Raw genomic sequence first — 7,264 nt, forward strand, 5'->3', positions numbered from 1 at the left:
CCAGGCCATCCCTCCACCCCTCCACACCTTCTGTTCTTCTCCACCGATTGCCGAACCACACCGCACCAGAACCAGTTAACCCTCGTACACCTCTCCGTCTGTGACTCTACTCCCGCGCTTTCCCATCTCCGGCTCGTTGCTGTCCGGGGCCTCGCCGTCGTCCACCACCTTGGATGCGCTCGGTGCGGAGTGGTCAACGTGGTCAACGAACGACACCATCGGAAGTAGACTGTGCGTGGAGAGACTGACAGTTGGGTGCACGGCCGCACGCAAGGAAATGCCTCCTTATTACGCGCAAAATAATGATTCCTCCACCTGACAGCTGGGAGCCACCAGAAGGGTCTTTGTATTTCACGAAAAAAATGTTCTCACCGCTGACAGGTCGGACCCACCAGCTATATCTTCGCATGCAAGGAAGTGCCTCCTTATTACGCAAAAAAATGAATACTCCCCCTGCTAGTTGGGACCCACCTTGGTGGGAGGTTGACTTGTAGGCCTACTAAGTTGACGGGGACTAAGTACTTTGTCAACTTAGTCAATATGAATGATTCTAGCTCCAGTGACCGTACGATGTCCATCCAATGGTCGTAGTGCTTCTTCAACCTCTGGTCTTGTTGCTCCAGCCGTCCAAAGCAGCGCCGGTCGTGTCGCATGCTCCTGCCTCCCGTGGTCGGCTGTGCTGTCGCGGAGGCCTCACCGCCCACTACTATTCCCACCGCTGGCCAGGCCATCCCTCTACTCATCCACACCCCCTGTTATTCTACAGCGACGACAGTCTCACACCACAGCGAACCAGTGAACCCTCGTACTCTACGCGTGGGCATCCACTGTCGCGTCTTCCCTGGCTCCACGTCGTCCCCTTCCTAGGCCTCGCCATCGTCCACCACCCTGGTGCTATCGGCGCGGCGTGGTCAACATGGTCAAGGAACGGCTTCCATCGGACGTGGACTGTACGTGGAGAGGCTGGCAGCTGGGTCCACGGCCGCAGCAAGGAAGTGCCTTCTTATTACGCGCAAAATAATTATTCCTCCACCTGACATCGGGGACCCATCGGACGGGCCACCGTATTTCACGAAAAAACGTTTCCCCCTGACTGCTGAGACCCACTAGCTACATCTTTGCATGCAAGGAAGTGCGTTAAAAAAAAAACGATTTTCCCCCTGACTGCTGGGACCCACCAGCTACATCTTCGCACGCAAGGAAGTGCTTGACAGTCGGGACCCACCTGGTCGAAGCGTACGTAGCGTTGTCATTCTGGTCGCGAACGTGTACGTACATACTGGTCGATGTAGAGGCGCGCACGTGTCATACTAGAGGCGCGCACGTGGCATGTACACGTACATAAATGGCCAGGGTGCAAGAAAGTAAATACGGCCACGTACGTACATACGGGCGAGGTCTCGAACGCCTACTCGCGCGTACGTACGGCCAGGGCTCGTGTACATGGTTGGGTCGGAACGGAGAAACATGGTCGTCATCGTGTTCATGGGGAGCCAACCGGCTGGGTCAGAACAGAATGCGTCGTCATGTTCATTGGGAGGGTTTGGACGGAACAGCCGATAGAAACGAGGCCTGGCGTACTGCAGAATGGAGGAAACAGCCTTGTGTTCGACCGGCCACGTTCGAAACGGGATCCTGTTCATCGGGAGGGGTCTGGAATACCTCAAAATGGAGGAAACGGACCTCCTACGGTCGAAATGGGGGTCCTGTTGATCGGGAGGGGTGTGACGTACCGCAAAACGGAGGAAACAGACTTGTGTTGGAGCGCTACGGTTGAAACGGGGATTGTCAGTGTCAAAACCGGCGGATCTCGGGTAGTGGGTCCCGAACTATGCGTCTAGGCCGGATGGTAACAGGAGGCAGGGAACACGATGTTTTACCCAGGTTCGGGCCCTCTCGGTGGAGGTAAAACCCTACGTCCTGCTTGATTAATATTGATGATATGGGTAGTACAAGAGTAGATCTACCACGAGATCAAGGAGGCTAAACCCTAGAAGCTAGCCTATGGTATGATTGTTGTATATGGAGTTGATGTCCTACGAACTACCACCCTCCGGTTTATATAGACACCGGATAGGGTTAGGGTTACACAGAGTCGGTTACAATGGTAGGAGATCTTGAATATCCGCATCGCCAAGCTTGCCTTCCACGCCAAGGAAAGTCCCATCCGGACACGGGACGAAGTCTTCAATCTTGTATCTTCATAGTCCAGGAGTCCGGCTGAAGGTATAGTCCGGCTACCCGAACACCCCCTAATCCAGGACTCCCTCAGTAGCCCCCGAACCAGGCTTCAATGACGATGAGTCCGGCGCGCAGATTGTTCGGCATTGCAAGGCGGGTTCTTCTCCAAATCCTATGTACCCGTAGGAATAATGTACGATTTTTGTAATGTAGCGCTCCTCGACTCCCACGCCCAATAATGGCCATCTTCCACGTGTCAAACGAATGCGAAAAGCCAGGGCGTTTTTACATCCACGCCCCTAGCCGTATAAACGAGCCGCCTATTTAACGGGATGGGGATTTAGGTCCAAACCACATCTTCTCCTCTCCGCGAGTTATCATCAGAGCGCTTCCAGCAAAGGTCCATTCCAACATGACCAGCCGTCGCAGCTCCTCCCCTCGCCCCTCCGGTCCCAAACCCGGGGACTGGGAGAGTTGCACCATCCCGCATAGCGAGTTAGTGTCACTTCAGGCCAAGGGATTTCTCCCTCAGGCATACATGGTCCCGGTCTGAGCCGGTCTCGCCACCTATAATGGTGGAAAACAAGCGGAGAGCACCCCCAATCCTTCTAAAGGAGAGCGGGTGTGCCTCGTCCCCTATCTAATAAGGGGACTGGGGTTTCCAATTCATCCATTTCTCCGCGGGCTTCTGGAGTTCTACGGCCTCCAGCTGCACAATCTCACGCCCGCCTCCGTATTACATATTGCGGGTTTCGTTGCCCTTTGCGAGCTATTTTTAGGCGTTGAGGCTCATTTCGCGCTGTGGAAGAGGTTATTCTGCCTGGTGCCTCGTTCTCGAGAGGGGTCTATATACCAAGTGGGCGGAGCCGAAGTATGGCGCATCGCCGGGACCGGATACCTATCCGGAACCACAAAGAAGGCGTCCGAGGACTAGCCTTCGGAATGGTTTTACATAGATGACGTCCCGCTACCGGACCCTATCCGGGTCGGTCTCCCTGAGTTCAACAGTGCCCCATTGAAGAAACGCTTGAGCTGGCATCCGTGGAGCTCTCAGAAAGAAAGCGACAAAGACGTCCTTTACCTGATGGGCCGGATAAGACTGTTGGCTCATTCCGGACTAAACATGATTGGAGTCATGGCCACATGCATTATGCGAGGGGTGCAGCCGCTTCAATATAGAGGCCACCCCATGTGGGATTTCAACGGGGAGGATGACGCCACTCGTTATGGTCGTAAGGGGCCAGCCTCAGTTGCCGCCCTAGTAAGGATCTTATCCTCTTTGTACAAGGGAGAAAAGGAGGAATTCCTCCGTGTCAAGCCGCAAGCCGGATTTACTATGTACGATCCTCCAAGTTGGGTAAGTGAATAATTGCGCTTGCCCGTCTGTTTTATACTCCCACGGTTAGATATGTAGTCTAACGACTTCAGTGCAGGAACTGCGACAGGAGGTAAAGGATATAAACAGCCGCCCTCCACAGCCCGAGGACCCAGAACGGTCCCTTGATCCGGACTCCGAAGAGGACCCGGACATATCGGTGGAGCTTATCGACGGGGTGTTCCATCAGCTAAGCAAGGACAATACCTTGGTAGCCATCACGACTGATTACCCAGGGTTAATCCCGGCCTCCCAGGTGACAGAAACCGGAGTCTCATTCCCTTGAGAGAGATTCCACTCTCACGTATTCCGGTGTTTCTGACGACAACCGTGTTTTTCAGGGGAGGTTTCCGAGGTAGGAGGCCGAACCTGCGGCGGCTAGCCAACGAGGGGCCGCAGGACCCCGCGGGGCAAAAAGGAATGCAGTCCGGACTGAGATGTCGGTGCAAAGGTATAGCGCACCCTCTGTTTCCCTGGTGTTATTCTGTCAGGGCATATTAACGTTCGTGCTATCTTCAGAACGAAGAGATCTCGCCGGACTACATCCGGAGAGGTTGCCAATCGCGCCCCCACCAGCCAGGCTCCAACGTCTGGCCAGGAAGCGGAGGCGAGCACAAGGCGCGCACCGGACGCTCCTCCGACAGAGGATGCGGACATGCTGTCTACCACAAATTCTGAAGTGGAGAGTGCCATGAACCACAGGCGTCGCCGGACAGTTCTACGCGACGCTTGTTTCTCCCAAGAGGCTTTAGATGCCTTTAATTCGGGAGATGCGTACCTCCGTGCCGCTCAAAATGGTTTAGCCAGAGCCACGGAGCAGTATGTAAAAGACATACGAGTAAGAAATTTTTTGTCAAATATAGATATACCAGTAGCCCCCGAGACTTGAAACAGTTAGAGCAACTGATTTAAGGATCATTTAATAAGCAGGTTCTTACAGAGAAGAATACAGTACTGTCCCAGGAGCTGGAAAAGTGCAAGGCCCAACTAGAGGCCGCACTAGCCGCAGCAGGGGAGCCCAAAGAGACCCCCTCAGGTAAGATACGCTTCGAAAGATTAGTATTGTGCGGTGTGGGTGCAAATCTGACAAATCATGTTGCAGATGGCGCCGAACTCGATCCGGAAAAGCAACAACTCTTACGCCGGCTAAAGGCCGGTGAGAGTACGTTGACAAAGGTGAGGCGAGAGAAGAATGATCTTCAGGATGCCAACACCAGGCTGGATGTCGAACTTAAAGATGTTCGTGGCCAGCTGTCGGACTCCACGAGGGAGAATCAGCATCTTCGACGCGGCATATTCAGTAAGTGCTTGAACGAACTTTGAAAAAAAAGAGTTCGGCGAGGAAGTCGACTAACAGAGTAATGTCTGTAGGTATGCTCACAAGTCGTCCTGCAGAGGAGATGCCCGGTTCTACGGGTGACCTTCTTCCCGAACTCATGCAACTGCACGAGCGAATTCGGCAGGCGATGCGAGGTGTTGCCCAAGCCTTATGGCCTGCCCACTCCATGCCCGAGGGCCTTGGAGAGCTTGCGGAGAAGCTGAAGGGAGCTCGGCGGTGCTTCCGGTTTGTGGAAGATATCTGCCTGCCGACAACGTGCTAGGGAAGCCTGGGCCATGGTGAAGACCCATTTTACGAAGTCTGACCCAAACCACATGGCCGAGGTCGGACCAGTGGGGCCTGACGGGAAGGAGATCCTTGTGAGCTTAGTATACGGCCAAGTAGAGTTGGCCGCGAAGTATTCCCAGCAGGACTGTAAATTAGACAGCCTGTTAGATGGTATAGAAGAGGAATACAATCAGTCAGAATGACTATGTAATTTTGAATTGACATGTGTAATGCCTTCTAGCCGGATTGTGGATCGTTTGTCGTTGCCGACCTTTTCACTTCAACCTCGGGACCTGACGGTCCGGAGTGTGTCCGAATACCATAGCGGTTATATAAGAACCGTGGTATGCGTGGAGACCAAGCGTAGGGGTCATTAGTGCTTTATCAGACAAGTGCCCAACTAGTTATGTTATATTACATGGTTAGTAAGAAACATCTTCCAAAGAGAATAGTTCCGTTAGGGGTTCCTTTCGCTGGGAGGCATGCCCTAAATTGCATGTCCGGACTGCGTAAAAAGACGTAGAAAAAGCATCTGGGGGCGCATAAAATGAGTAAAAAGATCATCTTTTATCTCACCGACCGAATATTCCCTTAAGAACGCTAGCTTTCGGCTTCACCCAGTCTGAGGTACACATCCGGCTGACCCGGCAGTAACAATCGCAGAGGTGCTCCCTTTACCGCCTAGCCGAACAATCGGGAACGTAGGGGTAAGCACAGGAGCCAGGCAACCTAGCTTGGCCAAAACTTAAGTCATATCGATGCATATAATGGTGAAGAAAAAGGTACATGCGGAAGTTTGACGCATGTGTTGGGCGTGAAGCCCGTATAAATAAGCTTCTGTTAAAGAAGCCCCCAGGTTTAATGAGCGCGAGTGGCGCATCACTAGATGAGCCTTTAAGGGCTATAAAAGAAAAGAGGGGAAGGAGAGAAATGTAAGACAGAAAAATGCAAAAAATGGACAGAGGAAGGAGACGAACACAGAGTCTGGCGCTAGGCATAGAATCTTCGGAGACGGGTGGCATTCCACGGGTTCGGCTCAAGTCGGTTATCCGACGCATCTCGCTGGCGGTACGCCCCGCCAGTCAGGACTTGGTCGATTATGAATGGACCTTCCCACTTGGGCTTGAGTTTGTCCTTTTTCTTATCCGGCAGGCGTAGAACTAGTTCGCCAACATTGTAATTTTTGGCCCGTACTTCTCTGCTTTGATATCTTCGGGCCTGTTGTTGATAAAATGCGGAACGGGCTTTTGCCATGTCACGCTCCTCCTCCAGGGCGTCCAAGTTGTCCTGCCGATCGAGCTCGGCTTCTCTTTCTTCGTACATGCGCACTCTAGGTGAGTCATGAATTATGTCGCAGGGCAGAACTGCCTCTGCGCCGTACACCATAAAAAATGGTGTGTATCCGGTGGTGCGGTTTGGCGTGGTCCGCAGCCCCCATAGCACGGAGTCGAGCTCCTCTACCCAGTGCGTGTTAGATTCCTTGAGGGACCGCACCAGTCTAGGTTTAATGCTGCTCATGATAAGACCATTTGCACGTTCGACCTGGCCGTTGGTTTGTGGGTGATAGACGGAAGCATAATCGAGCTTGATGCCCATGTTTTTTGCACCAGAGTTTTACCTCGTCGGCGGTAAAGTTTGTACCGTTATCGGTTATGATGCTATGGGGGACGCCATAACGGTGTACAACCCCGGATATGAAGTCTATCACAGGTCCGGATTCGGCCGTTTTAACAGGCTTGGCTTCTATCCATTTGGTGAATTTATCCACCATGACCAATAAGTATTTTTTCCTATCGGTCCCACCTTTAAGGGGTCCGACCATGTCAAGCCCCCAGACCGCAAAAGGCCAGGTGATGGGTATAGTTTGGAGTGCGGTGGGTGGCATATGGCTTTGGTTGGCAAAAAGTTAGCAACCAGCGCATCGTTGGACTAGGTCCTGAGCGTCTGCCCGGGCCGTCGGCCAATAAAAGCCTGTACGGAAAGCCTTGCTAACAAGGGACCGAGCAGCGGCGTGGTGACCACCGAGTCCGGCATGAATTTCAGCCAGAAGGTTCCGCCCGTCCTCTTCGGAGATGCACCTTTGAAGGACTCCGGTAGTGCTT

The sequence above is a fragment of the Triticum dicoccoides genome, chromosome 2A, assembly GCF_002162155.2.
Source record: "Triticum dicoccoides isolate Atlit2015 ecotype Zavitan chromosome 2A, WEW_v2.0, whole genome shotgun sequence".
NCBI classification, from domain to species: Eukaryota; Viridiplantae; Streptophyta; class Magnoliopsida; order Poales; family Poaceae; genus Triticum; species Triticum dicoccoides.